This window comes from Cupressus sempervirens, chromosome 10 (genome assembly GCF_028749045.1).
Source record: "Cupressus sempervirens isolate cs-2001-9-10 chromosome 10, ASM2874904v1, whole genome shotgun sequence".
Taxonomy (NCBI): domain Eukaryota; kingdom Viridiplantae; phylum Streptophyta; class Pinopsida; order Cupressales; family Cupressaceae; genus Cupressus; species Cupressus sempervirens.
In genome coordinates, this window is record NC_143127.1 from 112772386 (window position 1) to 112795748 (window position 23363).

General features: G+C 35.5%; 2 pseudogenes; both read right to left on the minus strand.

The window, feature by feature from the left end:
* Window positions 1-895: 895 nt before the first annotated feature.
* Window positions 896-1426, minus strand: LOC149532852 (T-complex protein 1 subunit alpha pseudogene; annotated as a pseudogene).
* A 9995-nt stretch (window positions 1427-11421) lies between these two features.
* LOC149532853 (uncharacterized) lies at window positions 11422-14630 on the minus strand (annotated as a pseudogene).
* Between the last annotated feature and the right edge of the window lie 8733 nt (window positions 14631-23363).

The following is a 23363-nucleotide window of genomic DNA, read 5'->3' on the forward strand; positions in this document are numbered from 1 at the left end:
ACATTGATTTTGCTAACTCTAACATATATATGCAATCACCACTGTATGTTCTTAATTAATGTTTTCATGTTAACTACTTTTGGATAACTTAATATTGTATGCTATCACCCAGCTGTAAGAATATCTCACGATGGAGTCTCTTGCTCGATCCTCATGCAACATGCTTCTCAGATCTGATTGTTTTATTATAATAACTTCATCCAAGAGAATGCTATGCTTAAAATTCCTTGACTGAGGCACTTGGATGCCTTGTTTGGATGCTTGTCATGGGAGGTAACCAATACAATGGACATTCATATATCTACATTAAGTGACAATAGCTCCAAAACTTATTCATTTTTGACTGGCCTAGCTTTGAATCCACCATCTGGTCATTTTTGCAATGAAATGTTGTCCATGGTTCATCATCTGCTTGGGGAGTAGATGCCACATTGCTGAGAGGTGTGGGATCTTCAATTCTCAAGAAGTTGAAAAGCTTAGTTATCAGATCAATCTTAGGATTACTAGTAACAGAACTCTTCACATCTCCAATAACAGATGCATCACCAGTTGCAAACTGTATGATTTTGACTTTGCTCATTGCTGGCTCAAGAACACTTGCTTTGAGATTATTTCTCACTTGCCCTTTTATGAGATCGAGTCCCATGTTTGAAAGATGTTGTTTGTCAGACTTTGTTTGAGCACTACGATGGTAGGCATGAAGTTTTGCAACAAGCTCTATAGCATCTTTTGCAATGTTGACTGCAAGAACCTTTGGTATGATTAAAAAATATATTCTGCAAACTCTATGATAGCAAGTTATTTTCAAGAACCCAAGGTAGTTGGAAAAATCTCTAAGTATACAGATAAAGCTACTTCAATAGCATCACCACCAGCAATGCATTCTTCTACAAACTCATCTATGGAGCCAAGGAATGATAGATATATCTACTTCTCTTTCATGGATCCTATCAAGCTGCCTTGGATCAATAACAAGAACCTACACTCCCAACTGCATTTTTGTCTTCTGAAGATTGAAATCGAAACATGCAATTCTTGCTGGGGCCACTCTTGTAGGCATTCCTTGAGTTGCTTGACCAATTTTTAGGGCATAACCATTTAATAGATAACTATATTTTGATCCTTGTCCATGTGCCTTCAAAATATTGATGCCCTTTATCAAATACTTCATTTCACCTTTGCTTCCAGGAGATTTAATTGCTTGGACAGCTTCAACAACCATTTTTGAAAATAGGTTATTGTCAGTAGCTACAATTTTTGAAGACATGTTAGTCTTCGCACAATTGATAAGAAAATCATTGCCAAACTTCTCATCCTTGACAACCAATTTATCATCAATGTATTTGCAGGCTTCTCTCATTGCGAGTCTATATCCACTGATGATAGAAGTTGGGTGGATTTTATTCTGAACCAAGTCATTTGCCATCTATGGGAAAACTGACCCAGACAACCAAATTTGGAATTTTGATATAGGGGTACTAAAAGTACACTTACACTATGTTATCAAAAGTCCTACAATGCTTAGAGTGCCATTTCCCATGTAACTTGTTCTTGTAATAGACTTGCAAAGACCAAGGTAGAATTGTAGACATCTTAAACATGTTATCAAGGGAAGCAACACATGCTGTTTAAGTAGAAAGGTATGAAAAATAATATTCAAGAATCTATTTTGTAAATGAAAGTGGATTTGTACTGGACAATATCTATACTAAAGAACACATGACATGTTCATATAGAAATGAACTACTACTAAAAGTATAAACATTAGTAATGGTTTCATATAAAATAAAACCAATACTCAAAATACGCACAAGAAATTCATGGAAGATCAAATACATCTCCAAAAATAGATAGTATATATATCCATTTAGTCTAGAATGATCATTTACAAAACACTATCAATAGGGTTCATCCATGACTCCTCAATGAGATAAAAGCTAACACTAGGAGCCCAATATGGAGTGAAGTTGGAAGATAGATTACTTGGTATTTTATCTATTGGGTTACTATGTTTTTCATAGGCAAAATTTTCTTGGTATTTTTTTTCTTTTATTGACTTTGGACTCTCTTATGATGAACTATATCCTAAGTAATTCTAGTTTTATAAATACTTTGAGCTCAAAAGATAGGATTGGTTTAAAATTCAAATAATAAGAATGCTATTTTGAAGGGAGGAGTTCAACTAAACCATAGGAAATTATGTCTCATAGTCCAATCTTCTTACTAAAATTTATAAATTTTAAATTATTATTTTCATTGTAAAGCAAGATATATTTGTCAGAATTATCACAGATAGAAATTTACATTATTGAATACCAACAAAATTTGGTTTCAGGAGGTTCACAACAATGTTGTCACAAAATGACATACAAGATGATGATGATGATGATGATGATGATGATATATATATTCCATAGATGAAGAATTTATTGATTTTTTTTGAAGTACTCAAATAGTGGATGAAATGGTCATCTCTAATTTTCCTTAATGTATAGAGATGAGAAATGAAGAAGTAATGACATATATTTCATTTCAGCAACAATCAAATGTTCAAGTGAAAACACTGACAACTCCTTCGACACATAAAGGAAGGATGTGATGGACCATATTTGAAACCATAGTCCTTATAAATGTAAAGTACAATGAGAAAGACACACTCCTTAATGGTGGACAAATGAAGAAAGCTACATTAACTACCAAAAGTGGAAAAGTGTGGAAGAATCAAGTGGAAAAATCTAGATAGTTATGTTCTTTCTATGTGGGGTTTCATTGATCTTCTTCCCACTAAATTTTTGAACTCTTAACATAAAGGCCATGTCATCACAAGGAGCATAAAATTCATCATAACACTAGAGCTTATTGGTGAAGCTACTATTTTGAAATTCATGGATGAATGTTTAAAAACAAAGAGTGTAGGGGACTAGACATCTAGTTTAGGAAGAAATTATCTATGAATAAGGAGAAGTCACTAATTGTGAAATTTATGAATGGGTATGATTGTCTATCTTTAACTTAGCTTTTTTTGTTAATCTCTTATTAATGGATTTTTTTTCTCTTGAAGGTCACTTTGTGATCTTTCAAGGTTGTCACCTTCCAATGCTAAACTTCCTTAGACATGGTGAAAAAGGTTAACATCCCCTTCTTTTTGTATGTGTAATTTAATTATAGGATTAGTAAAGGGGCCAATCATCCCCTTCACTAGGATCTCATTTGTGTTCCTTACCAACATATTTATTCTGATTCTCCTTGTGTGGGTCATTGAATCACTTTCCGCAAGAAAACCCAACTAAAGCACAACTCCTCTATGATCATTGAAGAATTAGGTTTACACCCCCTAGAAGAAAGTAACCCTAAGGTCCTTGTACAAATGGAGAATAAACCTTAGAATCCTTCAACCAACAAAGAAAGAACTCTCTCTTTTGAAGATATTCTTCTTTCTATTACCCATGCTAAAAATAAAAATTCCTTTCAAAGAGTATCATTGTTAAAATTCACAAATGCAACACCATTGAAATATATTTTTATGGTGTGGAAAAACATGTGTGATGAGGACACAAAATCAGAAGATGGAGGAAAAGACCCTAAATTAATAGAGAGAATGTATGACTCTAGCTCAAGTGAAGAAAGGTTATCAAGACTAAGAAACAACTAAAGGAATGGTCTAAAAGAGAAAGTTGATAATAATGAAAATTAGAAAGTTATGGAGGATGAAGTAGTTTACAAAATTGATCAAGAGTTATTGCCAAAAAACCTAGAAGACATTGATTCTAAGGATGTGGACTACAAATCTATGGAAGTGGAGGGCACTCAACAAGAAATGGATGATACCTAGATGGTGGAAATAGAAATGGACATTAAGGTGGTAGATATGGCATTTGAGAAGAAAAAATTGAATCATGAAGTTGAGGAGAAAACTAAGTACACTCCTAATTTGGTACAAAATTTTCTAGATGAGTTGCACCATAATATGCAAGGATACATTTAGGTCCTGCCAAAAAATAATCATCTCCTTCAAATGCACTATACTAGAGCTGATCACGAACTTGAAGTTTTGATCTGGTAAAATGCATCTTTGGTAAATTTAATGGGAGATGATGCAAAATATTGTGTTTGACACTATCACAAGGAAAAGTAAACTCAAAAAACCTAGGAAGGATAATGAAGGAAAGGCCATGGAAGAATAGAAGGAAGAAAAGCATAAAGACTACAATGAAGACCTCAAATGCCTTGCTATAGACTAGGAAGAAATTAAAAATTACTAATAGGTTTGCTATTTTTGCTAGTCATTGGGGTCTATTACTTTATTTTGATATTTTGTGGACCTGGCTTAATGTTCTTGATAAAAACTTTGTTAATTTTGTAGATACTGCTAGTTTTTGTTTATAAGCTTAAATGATAATATCGCTAGTAAAATGTTAGACAGGATGGATATTATAGTCTTTGATTAAAGAGAAAAACCTAGTTTATAGTAGATTCAAAACCCCATAAAGTCAGACTTGATGGATATTATAGCTCAGACTTAATGAATATTTTAGTTAATCTTGATAGTTTTAGTACTAGTAACTCTTAGAACAATGATGGTTTTTTATTATTTTGTCTGAAGGTAGTGCACTAAGTTGTAATGGTTGGTGTTTTGTTAGCTATTCAATTAGTTGTGATGCCCCTTGCAAGTGCTAGCTTCTTGATGCCTAGTTGTTTTTCTTGAATTAAGGGCTCTCTTCCTACGTTCTTAATAAAAAATTATGTTGATATTTTTATTCTTATTATTATTATGTTGATTTTTATCCTCTCACCTTTCTTCTTATCTCTTTCTTTAACCATCTCTTTAAATGTATTTTCTTTATTTTTGTTTCATTTAATTTGTTCACTTTGTAAAATTATAGATTTTCTTTACAAATTTCTATACTCTTTCTTATTAAAAAATAATAATTGATAGAAAGCTTTGAAATAAGAAAATACATAATTTCCACCTATAAGCTTTCATCTACCATAAAAAGCATACCATTATATACAATATTAACATCAATTACAAGGGAAAGCTTCTAATAAAAAAATATAAAATACATAAAGGATAGAGATTATCAATTGATAATTATAGTTTTTGTTTTAATGTCACCAAAGATGGTCCCTAATAATTTGTTGTAAATAACTCTATTGAATGGAGAAGACATTGTTGGGTAGTGTTGGTAGTATTAATTTCTAGCAAGCACTCAATGTCCAGAGTAATTGCTCAACCGCCCACCATCCACAGCCCACAATTTGCCAATAACCTACCTGTCCCAGCCATTCCAGCCACAACATAAGCCATCCACATTTAATTCAATGCAATATTATAACATGTGTAATAAGTTTGGTTTGTATTCCAGAAAGTTCTTAGACCTTTATAAATAGAGGTTTAATGTAATGCATTTCAGAAAGGCAGTAAGGCAGTGAAATAAGTTTTATTTCTTTGTGTCTATTTACTCCATGGTGGATGACAAGTCTCCTGGGTGTGATGGCTTTCCCTATGAATTTTACAAACACCTCTAGGAAAAAATAGGTCCTAACCTGCACAAAGTCTATCTTGAAGCATATCATACTAAAAGTTTAGGAGCGATAATAAATAAAGGGAATATCAAATTCATACCTAAAGCTGGTGATCCTGAGGACATTTACAATTGGAGGCCCATTACCCTTCTGAATGTGTCTTATAAGATCATTGCCAAGGTGCTCTCTCTCAAAATCAGGCACATGTTGCCTTTAATTGTGCAGCCTGAGCAAACTAGCTTCATCAAATCCAGCTATATTCTTGACAACATCATTGCTATCTAGGAAGGTATGGAATGGGCTCACAAGTCCAAATAGTAGGCTATCTTTTTAAAGATTGATTTTGCTCAAGCACATTGGGGTTCCTGATCCCATATGCCCCTTCTGTGGTTAGCTTGAGTCCTTTTTGCATATTTTTTGGTTTTTTAAGTGTGCTCAAAATTATTGGCACTGGATTCATGATTTTTTCAAGCCTTTCAGGCCCAAACCATTTTCATGGCACATGATCCTGTTGGGTGATTCCCCCAGAATTCCTCAAAAATTCACCTAGATTTGGCATACCTTCAGGATGGAAATTTTGTTTTCTCTGTGGAAAGATAGAAATGTTGTTCTGTTCACTCATAGCTTTTTGGATGTTAACATTGCTATGTACACTAAAGCATGCATTTGTAATAATGTGATTATGCAGATCTAGGTGCAAGCTAATAAAGTTTCCCTAGAAGTTGCTCACTTATAGGAATTGTTAAATCACTGGGGCAATGCTCCTTGTACCATTGCCAGAGTTCCTCTGGATGCCTCAACCGATACCTCTACACCTTGTGGCCACCGTTCTCGCCGCCACTCCTCAGGCCGCCAATCTCACACCCCATGCTCCCAAGCTTCCTGCCATCGCTCTCCCAGTGGTGGTGATGGCGGATGGAGGCATCACTCTACTTCTCCACCCCATGGTGGTTTTGGCTGGTCCCCGGCTCTACCTCCTGGGCCTCGACAGGTGCATTCTAGGAAATTTCCTCGCCTAGCTTTGGTAATTTCTCCTCCACGGCCAAAGGTAAAGGAAGCGGAGGCTGCCCCTGATCTTGCTACTACAGATGATGGCTAGACTCTTCCCAGTCTGCCCCACAATCCCACTAATACGTGGGGATTTCTTGACAAAGATGATCATCCTCCTTCGGTTGGCACTGCCTTGGCAGCCTAAGGTTGTTTATTCTATTTTTTCTTGATGAATAGTTGTTGTTTCTGACTAAGGCCATGTTGTTAAGTCTAGCTATGACCATGTGATCTCTTTTGCAGGGTGATCTTGTATCCTTCGGCCCCTTTTTTGTGAATTGTTTTCTTAGTATATTTTATTAATAGAAAAGGACTATTCATCAAAAAAAAAAACTAGGTTGATTCTGCAATGAGAGCATAGGAAAATTGTGGAGTCGCAGTCCAGGTAGATTGTGAATCTAAAATAATAGATTTTTGCTGCAAGAGAAAAGGTATGTTATGAGTTTAAAGGGGTGTTAATTCCTAATGGAATCATTCTCAATGTTTTGTGGCAAACATATGAGATTAGTCTAGCAGTAAGGTATTATATTTTATTTGTGAAGTTGAGGCACCTCTATGATTTTTATTATATGCTTATGAGCTATATGTTATCTTAAGTCATTAATTTTGAAAGGAGTTGGAGATCTGATTTTTTTTTAGATAATCTTATTGATTCTACTATCATAATTAGGAATTCAAGTATTTTAAAAGACTTTATTGTTTTTTTAAAGTATAGCATCAAGAATGAATCAATTTATGATTCTAATATTCTTTGGCAAGAATTATGATCATTGGGCATTTAGAATGAAAATAATTATTCATTCCCAAGAGTTATTGGAGATTGTTGTGAATGGATTTGTAGAGCCATTGGATGAATCGTTATTAACTGCAAATCAAAAGGATAAACTCAAGGAAAATAGGAAAATAGATATAAAGGCTTTTCAAATTATTTTACAAGGTTTGAATGACACTATTCTTGCAAGGATTAATGGAGCTATAATAGCCAAGAAAGCATGGAAGATCCTTGAAACAACATATGAAGGTATAAGCAAGGTAAAAAGCATATAAATTGTAGTCATTAAGAAGAGATTTTGAAAACCTCCAAATGAAAGATACTGAATCAGTAGAGCAATTTTCAATTCGAGTTATGAATGTGGTTAATCAAATAAGGTTTAATAGTGATGAGATAATAGACCAAAAAATTGTAGAAAAGATCTTAAGAAGCTTGCCTATTAAATTTAATAATATTGTTGTGGCAATTGAGAAATCTAAGGATTTGTTAAATTTATTTATAGATGAGTTGTTTGGGTCATTAAAAAACCATGAATACAGGTTGAACAAGTGTGATAATACTTCTTTGGAGAATGCATTCAAATCACAAATGACATTTGGTAGAGGTAGAGGAAGAAGAAATCTAGGATTCAGAGGATGAGGAAGAGGACAAAATAATTATCAAAGAAAGGAAAGGAGTTTTGATCAAGGAGTAAGGAGAAATCAAAGTTTAAGCTCAAGGGGGCGCAATAACAATCAAGCATCAAAAAGGTATGGAAAATCAAATGTCCAATGTTATTATTGCAAGAGGTTTGGTCACTTAGCAAATGAATGTCAGAAGAAGCAAATAGATGTAGGCAAACAAAATGCAATTTTTTCTAAAAGTAGACTAGGGACATTGTTCATTACATGTCATGTAGCTCAAGAGAGCTCAACTATTAATTTGGTTTCTAGATAGTGGTTCTAGCAATCATACAATAGGAAATAGATATATATTTGAAAGATTGGATACCTCAGTCAACTCAAAAGTGAAATTGGGCAATGATAACATAGTGGAAGTAAGTGGAAAAGGTACAATTGTTGGAATGACAAATCTTGGTAAGAAATCTATGCCTAATGTGTATTTTGTACCCTATTTAAAACATAATCTCATAAGTGTGGGACAACTTACACAAAAAGGTTATAAGGTTAATTTTGAAAACATCTGCACTATATTTGATATTTCTCCTAGTACCATGGTCATTGCAAGGGTTGAAATGATAGATAGTAGAATGTTTCCACTTCACATGAAAAACAAGTGATGGACGAGGATGGAGTGAGTTTCAAGACAATGAAACAAAGAAGTAGAAGTAATAATATTGTTACCCAGACATTTTACAGAGAGTTTTAATTTAATTAATTAATTGAAGAGAGAGATTAGTCATAAAGAAAAATTAAACTTTCTCTCTTCCCGTACTTTTCTCTCTCCATGTACTAAAACTTTTAGAGAGAAGTACGGGGTTTGAGTTAGATTTTCACTCCCCTTTTCACAATCCTCTCTCTCCATGTACTTTTCTCTCTCCACGTACTCCAACTTTTAGAGAGAAGTACAGGTTTTGGTTTTGGGTTTGGTTTTTCACTCTCTCTCTTCCAATTTTTCTCTCTCCCCGTACTCCAACATTTTAACCTAATTCTAACCCGAACCTCCCAACCCAAACTTCAACTTGAAGGTGACTGCCGGCTAGAGATAAAGTTCACAAATGTTTGGAATAATTTAGGTATGCTGTTTCATTGAAGGCCAATTGAACAAACCTCGAAATTGCCAGAACCCAAACTCCTATATTTTCAAGAAAATGAAATGGGGGTTATAATATCCATGCAAACGAGGATGAGAATGTAATTTAAAATAGAGTGAAATTATTAATATCATTAGCAATGAAAGGTGGTCACTTCTTGAATGACAGAAAATAGTTCACATCAAAGTTGTCTTGTGAGTTACCAGAGTACGTGTATAGGTTTTAAAAGTAACATTGACATCCTATTGATGTCTTTGCCGCAGAGAAACTACATGGTCTCAATAAGGATTATACACCATATTATATGTGAACAGGTTCAATTGAAAGTTGGCAATCATAGAAAAGCTTGTGGAATCACTACCCCAAAAATGTAAGATTGTTTCTATTGGCAACTCCAATAACGGCAAGGTAGCATGCCAGCATTCTATCTATTGATCCTAGTAAAGAGCAACCGATCCAAAATAGTGCAGCCAAAGTGAGAATCATACAAGGATAAAGCCACAAGCAAGGAAAGTTAGGAGTAGAGGAAGCTTCCAAACATTTGAGAAAATGTCCTCATTCATCCTGCACGTAGTAAGGAGGGAATACTGATGCTTAGCATGGGTTTATCTCACATATATACTTGTAGATGGTGTTGAGATACAACAAACACAATAATGGTTTAAAGAATACATAAACAAGCCACAGGTGGAGAGCGGAGCTTTAAAGTAATTCTCACTACGTCTGAAATATTTGCTAAAGCCTTAAGCTACGATGCAACTTCAAACAAAGGTTCTTCTTGCCAATAATTTCAAAGAATCACCTGCAGACTTGGAGATAGCTTGACCAATGAAGGAGCCTTTGATCACATTGCACCTTTGTCTGAGATGAGAGAAGAGCTATGTTTAAAACATGCTTCAATTCAATGTGTGGTGATAGTAGAAGTCAGTAATCTTCCCATTCTTCATCACTATCACTCTGAGCTAATACAATCATTTCAATCTTTTGCTCTCCCAAATAGAATTACATATGTAGAATCTTCATATGTACCCAATTGCTCAATGAAATGTCATATTCATTCCATGAATCTATGATCAATGGGCTCGGCTGGATTTCTCATTACATGTTTGACAAAATGAGCATGGTAAAGTTTGAACGATCACTCATCAAGCATGCAGCAAAGTCTGGTAGATCAAAGATTTCTCTGATCAATTTGTATGCAAGAAATGGTTGAACCCAAGCTCCCTTCATATAGAAATAAACTCATTCAACTGCCCAATAGAATCTGAATATGAACTCAGTAGCATGGTAATGACCAGGTGCACAGAAAGTCAATTCATCAACTTATTTAGTACTCCTTTGTGAGTTTGTAAAGTGAGAACCTCAAAGGGACACATAGCTTATTGGATTGGTGCATGTTTGGAAGTACAATTGCAAAGAAATACATTAAACAAGTTTTCATTTCTTGAGGCCATTATTAATGATATTGGCATGGTACCTCTTCTTCAAGTGGATGCATATTAACTTATCTGTTTGGGCAACAATGGGGAATTATATTGAAGATTTTCATAAAGTTGCTCAAGTGGATCAATGTAGTCATAATGTGTAACTTATTACGTAAAAGTGAACATGTCACTTATTGTAACTAGAGTTAGGATCTGGAGTTTGCTACATTTGAGTTGGAGTTAGAGTCAGTTTTCAAATGCATGCCCAATTCCAAACTCTAGCTTTTGAGGTAGTTATGAAACCGAAAAGTTGTTTGATTTAGGATTGGCTATAAATTCTCGAAAATCAATGTAATAAGGGACTTTTTGGACAGAGATACAGGGACCACTTATGCTCTGATAACAAAGCAATTATTAGAAGAAAGTATGTACAATTGTTGTTTTTGTAATCAGTTATTTCTTACTTTCTTGGTGCAAGGAAAGAAAGGAAGTACATTTGGCGTTCTCTTTCTAAAGGTCTAAATTGTTGAGTGTTGATTCATTTTATGAGTATTTCCATGGTATGGTGTGAGTATTCATGAATGGTTCAATTAGCATTGTGTTCGTGAAAGTTCTCAAGCGTAGTCCTTGATTGCTCTCATTAATGGTTACATCATTTTTATGAAAATGTTGAAGGCGTGTGGTGCATTTGCTGTCAATGGTTTTCCTTTCTATTTTCTAAGTTTTATTTATCTGTATTGAAAAATCTAAAATTTGAGCTTACGAGGGAGCTGCCCCTCTAAACACAGAGGAAGGCTGGATACCAAGGGCCTATCCAACTGTTGTGAACGGTTTGTCACACACTCCGTTGGGAAAATTCTACTATGACAAATCTGTTTACCAACAAATATAATGTTTTCTTATTGTCTTTTAGTTTTCTCTGTCTCTGCCCACCTTCAGGCGGAAGAAGCAATTGACATTAGTTATTATAATAATCAGCAATGCATTGTTGGACGATCATTAAATTAAATTAACAACCGATTCAAAAATAAATAAAAAGATTAACGGGCATTAAACCTCATAAGAAAAACAGTTTACCTTCCACTGCTCCATGGATCTCTTAATCCATTCAAACAGATGATATTGCTTCCAAATTCTTTTAACACTCTTTTTATGTCCTGCACGTTAATTGTAGCGACTCATATCTTAACAAAAATCAATCAAAAGCATGATGCCCTGTCTGTGTAACTGTATTTATAACTTAACTAAGATAAACATTTATCAAGAAAATTCCATAGTAATTTAAGAATTACATACGTGTCCTCCGAATTCAGTTGCTGCCCAGTGTGGGCGGGGCACAACTCCGTATTTCTTGTAGCATTCACTTGAGTAAGAATTGATATCAAACACGGATGGCCGTAACATTGTTGTCCCGGGGTGATTGCTTATTGGAAACACTATTTCGGTGCAAGTCTGCGGCATAGAAGAATATGTTAGACATTGACAGCATAAATATATCTTTATTGTTCTTACAAAGAAAAAGAATTATTAGAGACCTGCCATTCCCATCCGGGATAAGTCATTGGACTCAAATTCAAGCATGTGAAGGGTGTATTTGCTAATCTTGCTACAGATGCTGTTCTGGTTACAGTGTCTTCGTCTTCGGGTAGGCTATTGATGGCTATGCAAATCTGCAGTATGATATGGTCGTGTCATAGAACTAAATCAATGTCGAGAAACATAATTGGTATGGCTAGAGAGTTTGGTTAAAGTGCTTAATTACTCCTTTAACAAGTTCAAAATTGTATTGTGCTGCGTTATCGTATATATCCTCCAGAATATCGTACAGGGCGCTCTTGTCCGTGATATTTCTGCATGAAGAATACCGAGTTAACAGATTTCGATCAGCACTATGTCTAACATTGTATTTACTATTACATGTGAAAAAAAAATTGACTTATGATACATTCTCTCTCAAGAATTGTAGGCACCACCTTTACTTACTGGCAAGTGTTGAATATTTTGCTTAGGTTTTGCAAGCCTTGGGAGCTCGACGTGATTTCATCCATCATACCCCACGATTCGTTGATTCTTCTCGAGCAGATCTCGCTTGCATTCTGCTCCGTAGTCTAAATGTCAAATATGATTGTAATAGTAGTGAGAGTAAGCTGAAACAGATGAGTGAGCATACTCTGAAAACGTTTGTGACAACGCTACTAAAACTATAGGTTGGTGTTATGTCATCGAAGTAAAGGAGAGGCGCAGATGATGCGAGGGCGCCAATTGTTATGTGTGGATACTTTAGTCGAAACCATGCAGATAGCACTGCAAAAATATCATTTCAATGGATATGTTGGAGATTATTTTTTTCACTGTAAGTTAAATTGTTTAGTTAAACTCAATGACTTATGTTTCATGTGTAGCCACTCATACATCCATCTCTCATCAGAATAAATAGAACACTTAACACTAATTTAATTCTACATACTTTAAACACAAAAAATCTGATTCGTGTAAAGTGAATCCTTACTCACTTACACCATAGCATGCACCAAATACAACGACTGAACAATTGTTAGCGTTTGATGTTTTCTTCAAATCGACAATAACGGTGGCATAATCAGCCAAGGCCTGCGTGGATGTGAAATAACCCATCGTGCTCGCATTTGAATACGGTTCCTTTTCTCCCCCAAATGGCATTGACGTTCCATAATATCGGTGCTGTATATCTTACAACAATTAGCCCCAATAATATACTCCTTAAAGCAGAATCCCGAAAATATACTAAATTTGTTCTGTAGTAATCATTATGGAATTAAAAAGAAATCAGTGCACTACCTCTATGTATACCACAAGAGCTTTGAAATTAGGAGCCTGTTCTATCATAATAATCACATTTCAGTCTCTGTGGGAAAAGGTTTGATAGCTCTCTGGCGTGTATGCAAAATGGTCCACAACTTGGGTATAGTTGTACGAGACCAAACTTGTACTCGAAACTGTAGAATTAGTGATTCAAGATCTCTTTAAACTTTTTGGAAAGCTACTGCGCATACGATTCCTCCTTAGAGTGATGGTGTTGGAATATTAAATGCATTTTGACGTTTGTCCTTGGAGCCAAACATCCACCTACCATCCCTGACGATCTGCACAATAGTCAAAAACAATGAATGCGGTAGGTGAGTTTTGAAATCTGAAAAGAGGAGGAAAATGATTTTTGGAAGCATGACAAAAGGAATGTTTTAGACTCATTCGACCGGACAATAGAAGTTGAAGTTCAGCAGAGCAAAGAAGATTAGAAGTTGCAAAGAGAAGAGAAGTGATCAGCAGATCCAGTCGTCAGAGTGCAGAGACAAAAAGAAGTTCATTTTGTGCCTACAGATGCACATATTTCTTCTCTGATCATTCTATAAGTTTATTGTTTGTTGAGTTTGTCCTGTTGAAGCAGTGATTGCTCCAGGCACTATTATATGCAGCCATTAGAGCTGCAAGTTTAAAGTTTTTGAAGTATTAAAGTAGTTTAAAGTTTTAGGGTTATTTTAGGATTTTTTGGTTGAAGCCGAATGCTCCCAAATTTTGTAATGATTAAATCAAAGTTGAATAGCAAGCAAGCATACTTGAATCCATTCATTGTATTTGAGAAGTTTGTTTGGAAGTTTCAAGCTTTGGTTCTCTGATTTTAATGGTGGAAAATTTCATGTTATAATTCTGTCACTCGGTATTGTTTTTGGAAGAAGTCATTCTTTGCATTGGCTACCGAGTTCACTCAGTACCTTCTTCTACCGAGCTCCACCCTCCAGTGGCTACTAAGTTCACTTGGTAATCACACTATCAAGCTCACTCGGCATCCATTGGTGCCGAGTTGCCCTTCTCATGCCGAGTTCACTCGGCTTCTTCTTGTGTCGAGCTCACTCGGCACACTCCTGCCACTCAGTTTATTAAAGTGTCGAGCAAAATTGGCACTTGCCAATAGTTAGTGCTGAGTGAAAAATTAATGTTGTGTTTTTAATTTATTCACAGATGGCATCCCATTAAGCCCATCAATTCTCAAAGCATGGATCAACTCTGAAACAAAAGCCAAGATAAGCAAAATTGTATAAAGAAGGCCCAAATTCAATTGATGAAATTTCATTTCCTATTGATAGCTGCAACACTATTATGAAAAAGTTTTAATTATGAATCGCGTCTTCTGTGAATGATATATACAAAGGCTTAACTCTATCATATATATATGATTTCACATGTATTGAACTTAGTGTTAAAAAATGATTCCTCGTAAACACGTAGTCGACGATAACAATGAAGATTGTTAATTTACCTCAATGCTTTGTCGACATATTTTTTACTTCAAAAACCTTGTACTTTATTGGGGGTCGACTTATTCTAGAGTACAAAATATTGTATGTGCTATAGATGGCAATTTATGCTCAAGGATAAATATATAGAGAATTAGACAAAATGCAATAGCAAACACAAGAAAGTCTTTTATTTATTCAATCAGAAATGCAACAACATACACAAGAAAGTCTTTTATTCATTCAATCTCCGAAATGAAAAAATGCAGTAGCAAACACAAGAAAGTCTTTTATTCATTGAATCTCTGAAACAATCACATTTTTGAGAAGTATATGTTGGTGGTGTTAGTTTTGGTAGCTTGGACAGCTATACTTCCATATGCTATTATTTAGTATATAATTGTTTTAGCTAACAAATTGGTTAGAGTAAGGACAATTATTTATTAAATAATTGACTTCTTTTAGAAGCAACTAGAAACCAATTTTGTTATGGTTGGTAAGTTGTTTTATATCTTAGCCGTCAATTGTAAATTGATCATGGTGGTTGGTTTACCAACAGGAGTAGTATAAAAGGGGGTCTAGGGGGCATTTGGAGAAACATTTGTAGTGCTAGCAAATGAGTTTGTAAGTTTGCACTGTTAGCAAATAGTCTTGCAATGTTAACAAGGGTGCAGTGTTAACATTGAAATAGTTGTGGCAAATATTAGAGGGAGAAATTAGGATGTTGTCAGAGTTCTACCAATGAGAGGCAAGAAATTTTGTATCTCTTGATTTGCTAAAGTTTAATATAATTTCTCATCTATAGAACTGGATTTCTCTTAGGGGTTTTTCCAGGGACAATTTGTCTAAAAATATTGTGTTCGTTATATATTTCTTTCCATATTTTTATTGGTTAAGTTGTAGTTGTATTATTTTTTCGATATTAAGCTGTGAATTTATTTTCGACAGTTTAATAATCATTTATGATAGGAGATTAATAATCAATCACTGCAATAGTTGATTTTTCACATGGTATCAAAGCATTGTTAAGGGTAGAAGAGTTTTTCCCTAGTAAAAAAATTTTGATCCCTTTAGATTTATTATTGCTTTAATCCCTTGAGATGGCTTTAGCTAGTTTGAGAGATCAGGATAGACTAGATGGTGCCTCAAATTTTGGTGTCTGGAAGGCTACAATTTCTTTATTATTGAAAGAGAATGGTATCAAGAATTATGCTACTAGTGATGTACCTGTACCAACGGATGCAACACAGCTTGCAACATATGAGAAGGATGATGCCAAGACAAGGAGGATTTTCCTTGATGGTGTCAAGGACCATATTGTTCCACATATCGCAAAGCTAAATATGGCGAAAAAGATGTGGGATGCCATTTTGGATATGTACCAGAATGCTACCACCAATAGGAAGTTGATTCGCAGAGAGAAGCTAAAGAATACCCAAATGAACCAGGGAGAAGACATCACAAGTTACCTCACCAGGCTTAGACTTGTCAAGGATGAGTTAGCGGTTGTTGGAGATAGCCCTAGTGATGACAAGCTAGTGAGAATAACCCTAAATGGGTTTACTAAACAATGGAGTATCTTTGTTCAAGTTGTTTCTAGACTCCATGAGATACTTTACCGAGTTGAGATCGACTATGGACTGATTTCACTAAAGAGGAGTTTAGACTAAGTCTTGTCAATGGGGCCAACAAGAGTTAGAAAAATGAGGTGAAACAAGAGAATGTTGCTATAGTGGGTAAAGGGAAAGCAAAGAAGGGATCTAGCAAAGGATCAAATTCACAAAGTGAGAAGAAGAAGAAGGACCTTTCTAAGGTCAAGTGCTTTGGATGTCACGAGTTTGGCCACTATGTCAGTGATTTCCCAGAGAGGAAGAAGGGTAAGAAGTAGGTGGCAGCTTTAGCAAGTGCAAAAGAACTCTCTAGTAGAATGGAAGATGAATTTGTACTCATAGTTTGTATGGTTAGCTCAACCTCATAGTATGTTTGGTATATAGATAGTGGGGCAACATTTCATATGACAGGAGTTAGATAGTACTTCTCCAATTACAAGGAGAAGGACACCAACATCCAAATTTCTATGGGAAACCCCTCCAAACTCAACCTAGTTGGGAAAGGGACTATTCAATTTCAGAGGTAGAATGGAAAGATAATTCCACTTTATGATGTGTTGTATGTGCCAGGCTTAGGTATGAATTTGATTTTTGTATCTGTTCTTCAAGACAAGGGATATAATGTACTCTTTAGAGGGAAAAATGAGTTGATAAGCACAAGGATTGGAAATCACCCATAACTATTTGAGTTAGGAGTGGTCACGTTTATAGATTGTATTTTCATATTCCTAAAACACTCATAAGCAGCAATAATCCTAGAGATCTTGGAGATATATAGCATAGGAGGATGGGCCATATTTCATCATGGAGCACTTAGATTGCTTCACAAGATGGTGACAGGTGTTCCAGAGGTGAGCACAGAGCATGATGATGTGTGTTGGAGAAGTTCACAAAAGCATCTTTTCCAAGAAGTGACACTAGATCTAAGGGTGTTCTTGATCTAGTACATTTAGATGTTTGTGGACTGATGTTGATGAAATCTCTCAGAGGATATGAGTACTATATTACTTTTATTGATGATTTCTCTAGAAAGACCTGGATATACTTCTTGAAGACTAAGGATGAGGTTTGCAGTTGATTCTAAGAGTTCAAGGCTCTTGTGGAGAATTCAATAAGAAGGAAGATAAAGGTTCTTCAGTCAAACAATAGACGCAAGTACAAAATAAATGTCTTCCAGGAGTTCTTTACTAGAGAAGGAATCAAGAGAGAATGGACCATTCTTTACAATCCACAAAAGAATGGAGTTGCTAAGAGGAAGAATCATTCTATATCAGAGGCAGCAAGAGCTATGCTACATGACTAGGACATGCCTCATTACATATGGGCAGAGGTGTTTAATAAAACAATCTACATCTGGAATAGAGTTCCACACAAGGTGCTAGGGAAGATGACACCAAAGGAGGCTTTCACAAGGAAGAAGCCAGATGTTGGTCACTTCAGGGTATTCAGGAGTCTGGCATATTGTCATATTCTTGGAGATACACGTACAAAGTTAGATCAGACTTTAGAGGGGGGGTACTTTGTTGGGTACAGCGAGACCTCAAAATCATATAGGATTTTCATTCCAGGGACTAGAAGAATTATTGTCAGACGTGATGTCAAATTCATGGACGACAAGGCATTTAGGAGATCTAGAGATTCACCAACAGATAATTAGAGTGAGCAGCCAATAGAAGCTCCAAGACCAAGTCAAGGGCAAAAAAGCTCCAAGTACAGTTACCAATACAAGTATAGACTGAGGTAGTGAAGATTCACAGAGTATGGAGCAATAGTGAAATAGGAAATGCATCTAGAGGACTTAGAGGTTGAAATTTCATCCTCTACAGTTGGCAACAAGGACCATGAGGTTCTAGATACACAAATGGATACTCAGGAGTTTGTGGGAGCTCCTATGAAGAGTACCAGACAGTGGAGACAACCAACCAAGTTCAATGACTATGTGGCATTAGATAGTTAGTTGGTAGATAGTGAGCCTTCTAGCTATTAGGAAGCTACAAAACATTAGGTATGGCAAGATGCTATGGTTGGGGAATATTTCTCAATAATGTAGAATGATGTTTGGGAGGTAGTGCCTAGACCAATAGATAGGAAAACAGTTGGATCACACAAGATCTATAAGATAAAGGATGGTGTAGATGGTAGCATTGAGAAATACAAGGTGGTGTTTGTGGAAAAGGGGTTCTCTTAGAAGGAGGGAATAGACTATGAGGAGACATTTTCTCCAGTTGCTAGGTATACTTCTATATGAGCTGTAATCTCACTTGTAGCACAGATGGGATGGCAGATTCATCAAGTGGATATCAAGATAGCATTCCTTAATGGTGAGTTGAAGGAGGAGGTATACATAGAACACCCAAAAGGCTTTGTAGCACACAACAAAGAGACCCACATGTGAAGAGCGCATTGATACATAGTTGCAGAAAATGGGCTTTGTGAAGAGTGAAGCGGATGCTAAACTCTACTACTTGGTGGCTAGGGGTCAGATTCTCATTTTTGTTCTTTATGTAGACAACCTATTTCTTACAAGTTCACCAGGTCTCATAGTGGATTTCAAGAGGGACCTTGGAAAAGAGTTTGAGATGAAGGATTTGGGACTTATGCACTACTTTCTAGGCATAGAAGTGTGGCAAAGAGATGGGTATATTTTCCTTGGTCAAGGGAAATATTGCATTGAAATCTTGAATAAATTTGAGATGGAGGATTGCAAAGTCATGTCTACACCCATGATCACAAATTGGAGGAAGGTAGATACATCTAGGGAGAAGGATGTAGATCCCATTTTATATAGATAGTTGATTGGTTTGCTTATGTATTTGGTCAACACTAGGCCAGATATAGAATTTGTAGTTAACTCTCTTAGTTAGTTCATGGTTGAACCAAAGAGAATGCATTAGATAGCAGCTAAGCATGTGATTCATTACTTGCATGGTACAATTGAGTATGGGATCATATATAATCGAGGTGAAGCTATCAAGTTGATAGGCTATACTGATGCAAATTGGGCAAGAAATACAATGGACAAAAGGAGCACTTCAGGGTGTTGTTTCAGCTCAGGATCAGGAGTTGTTTCTTAATTCAGCAGGAAGCAAAAATCTATGGCTTTGAGTTTAGCAGAAGTATAATACATAGCAGCTAGTATGGGGACATGTGAAGCTATATGGCTTCAGAAGTTGTTAGTTTCTTTGTTTGGTTAGAAGGCATAGACTACTGTGATACATTGTGATAATCAGAGTTGCATCAAATTATCTGAGAATCTAGTGTTTCATGATAGGTCTAAACATATAGATATCAAATATCACTTCATCAGAGATTGTGTGCAATGGGGAGTTGTTCAGCTATAGTACATACCTATAGAGGAACAAGTAGAAGACATTCTAACTAAGGCATTGGGGAAGACAAAATTCATCTTCTTCAAAGATAAGTTGTGTTTCATGCAAAATAGTTTCCTTGCTAAGAGGGAGTGTTAGTTTTGGTAGCTAGGATAGCTGGTTGTTGATATACTATTATTAAGTATATAATTGTTTTTTCTAACAAATTGGTTAGAGTAAGGATAATTATTTATTAAATAATTGACTTCTTTTAGAAGCAACTAGAAACCAATTTTGTTACAGTTGGTAAGTTGTTTTATATCTCAGCCATCAATTATAAATCGATCTTGGCCATTGGTTTACCAATGAGAGCAGTATAAAAGGGGGTCTAGGGGATATTTGGAGAACAAGAAGTTTGAAGAAACATTTGTAGTGCTAGCAAATGAGTTTGTAAGTTTGTAGAGTTAACAAATAGTCTTGCAATGTTAGCAAGGGCACAGTGTTAGCATGGGGATTAGTATTGGGGAATATCAATAAGAGAAATTAGGAGGGTGTTGGAGTTCTGACAATGAGAGGCAAAGAATTTTGTATCTCTTGATTTGCTGAAGTTTAATATAATTTCTCATCTATAGAACTGGTTTTCCCTTAGCGGTATTTCCACAACAATTTGTCTGAAAATATTGTGTTTATTGTGTATTTCTTTCCATATTTTTATTGGTGAAGTTACAATTGTGTTATTTTTTCAATATTAAGTTATGAATTTATTTTTTGCAGTTTAATAATTATTTACGATAGGAGATTAATAATCAGTGACTAAAATAGTTGATTTTTCACAGATTGATATTAATTTCTTGACCAACTCACCATTTCTGAACCATTCAAAGCCCACAATAGCCAACAAGGTCTACCCCATCAACAACAGACAAAACATTACATTTAGCCACCCAATGTCATTTTAGAATCAGTCTTCAACTACTAGTAGTTGCATATATTTATTGATATATTTTAATATTATATGTCATCCAATAAATGTGTTTGATATTTTAGAGAGTTCTTAGATCTCTATAAATAAAGGGATCATGTAAGGATTTGAGCATCAGCATTCTATCCACTCATGATCCACAATGATTAGATAAAGATCTGATGCCCATAGTCAAGATAGCATTTAATAAGTATTCCTCTATAAATTAATAGACTAGGCCTATGATCAGTAGAGCCCATTTTGGGTTTCTCATCTTCTTTGGTTTCTCTCCCGTGCTATGTTGTAATTTTCATTAGTATAGCTAAGGGTAGAAATTAAAGTTACAGTCTCTAGTAGAAATTATAGAAATATCATGCAAAATAAATTTTGAGAAGCCATGCAAACTGATTGTTAAACTAGTCAATGGAATTGAAAGAACATATTATGTTGGTGAAGACATGATCATTATTTTTTACATTGAGGATAAGATATAGACAAGTATCAATTATCTATATATTCATCATTCATCATTAAAGTTGAGGCTCAATATCTATTTTTGGAATTTTAGAAACTAGATCTTGTAGACTCAACTTAACATTGTTAGATCATTCAATGTAATAAAGTCCAAACATTCGACAAGTCACTATAGCCTTTCATATTAATTAACACTATTAAATGTGTCAATCCAATTTTATTCTTATTTTTTCTTCTATTTCATATTGAGATTGATTGGGTCATTACTACATACAAGGTTCTTCTATGTAAATCAAAATTAGTATTTTGTGTTTAAAATATAAAATATGAATTTAATTTTTAGAAGTTTAAAAATTAATATTTTGATGAATAGACCTTTTCCATTAAATTAAAACTTTAGAGATACATATTCACAAAAAAGAGCTTGGGGGATATAGGATCACCCCACGAGTTCAAGGCCAAAGATTAACTATTCATCAATAAAGCATATATAAATAGAAATATGAAAACTTTAGGCCATGAGAGTAGTGCTAGACGAAGGAGGGCCTTTGTCATAAGGACCCCAAAAATCTTTGGAGTTAGGGGTTGGCTCACAGGGAGCCTAACCATCAGCAACAGAAACATCTTGATCTTTATCTTTATCTTACTTGGCCCTAGGAGGAGAAATGGCTAAATCTAGCTGGGGGAATGCCCACTTGGGGTCACGGGGAGTAGACAGCCAACTTGTATCAGTTGTAGCAGGGGGAACCACCAAGAAAAACCTGAGCCTAACCTTCGAGGAGGCGACCTGCTAAGTAGTAAAGGCCACAAAAGCCTCCGCTGGGAGAGTGGTGATGAGGCTACAACTTGGGGGTCTACAAGTAACAAGCATAATAGCTTCAGCCTCTTTGACAACTGTGAGGAGGAGTATGGTCATCAGATAAAGCATCCAAGGGCACTCAGACAACTATACAAGGGGAATTTCCCCAGTAAGAAAGTAGCTCCTATAGGTGAGCCATTTTCAATGTGACTTTATTGGTTTGTACTTGAATTTGCACCATTGAATTATTACATATATGTACTTTAGAGTACATTGCAACATAAATATCAAGAAACTTGTGAGAGAATAAAACAACATTGTGATCTTTCTAGATTGTGAATAATAACTCCATTCTAAAAGCATGCCAAATCTGAGCATATCTAAAAGGGAGTTTGGGAGCATCACCTAGAACCACCATATGCCAAGTGAAGGCCTTTGGATAAAAATGCTTGAAGAAATAAAAAAATCTAGATGCAATAATTATGAGCTCTACTACAAAACAAAAAAATATGCTAAAAGCTTTTAGATTGGCTACAAAGAGGGCATCGAGGATCAAGAACTCCTAGATCCTAGAGTTGATGACCCAAAGGCAAGGCCTAGAAGAGGAGACACCAGGAAAAGTGAGCAATCGTTCACTCATTAATAGTATCCCAAATAGTGGCAAATCTAAGACTCCAAGTCTTATGAGAAGAATGCAAATGGCAATGATGATTAAGGGTATCAACCATTAGAAGATGGGGCACCAACCACTAATACCCTAGCCTAGGCTTGTAGCTAGTCATTGGAGTGGTAGGGTAACACTTCCAATCTTTCCAGCATGGGTGGGATGAGTGAATTTCTAGTTTGTGTAACAAATTGGGAGGAACCATAGAAACTAGAAGATCAATTGTCTATCAATCTAGATGGATAAGCCTAAATTGCACCTACAAATCCTCCCATGAGAGAAGGCTCATTATAACCCTAGAGAATAAATCTTTGGGCATCTTGATACACCTATGAAATAAACATAGAGCACTAGCTCCTTAAATCTTGGCTAAAGGCACCCCTTGAATGGAAAACAAGGGTGACCACCAAAGCTTTTGTTGATTCATTAGGATCCCATATCTAAATCCATTATAGGCCCAGTGAAGCCAAGGTTTAATGGCTTCCCGTGATTTCCAAATACTCTTAGCAATAAAAGTGCCCTGAATCTAAATAGGCTCTGGACTCATAAGAAAGGTTTGAAAACCAATCCTCTTCTAGGCTAAATAGTTAATTGGAAAGCCTAAAGAAATGTAGTGGTATAATAAAATTTTCCAGGCCTCATCTTCGGTGAGAGCCCATATGACTCATTTGGCACAAAGGGCTATCCCTTTCTTTCGAGTGGAAAGCAAGCCAAGGCCACTAGAATCCTTAGGTAAACAACAAAAAATCCCAAG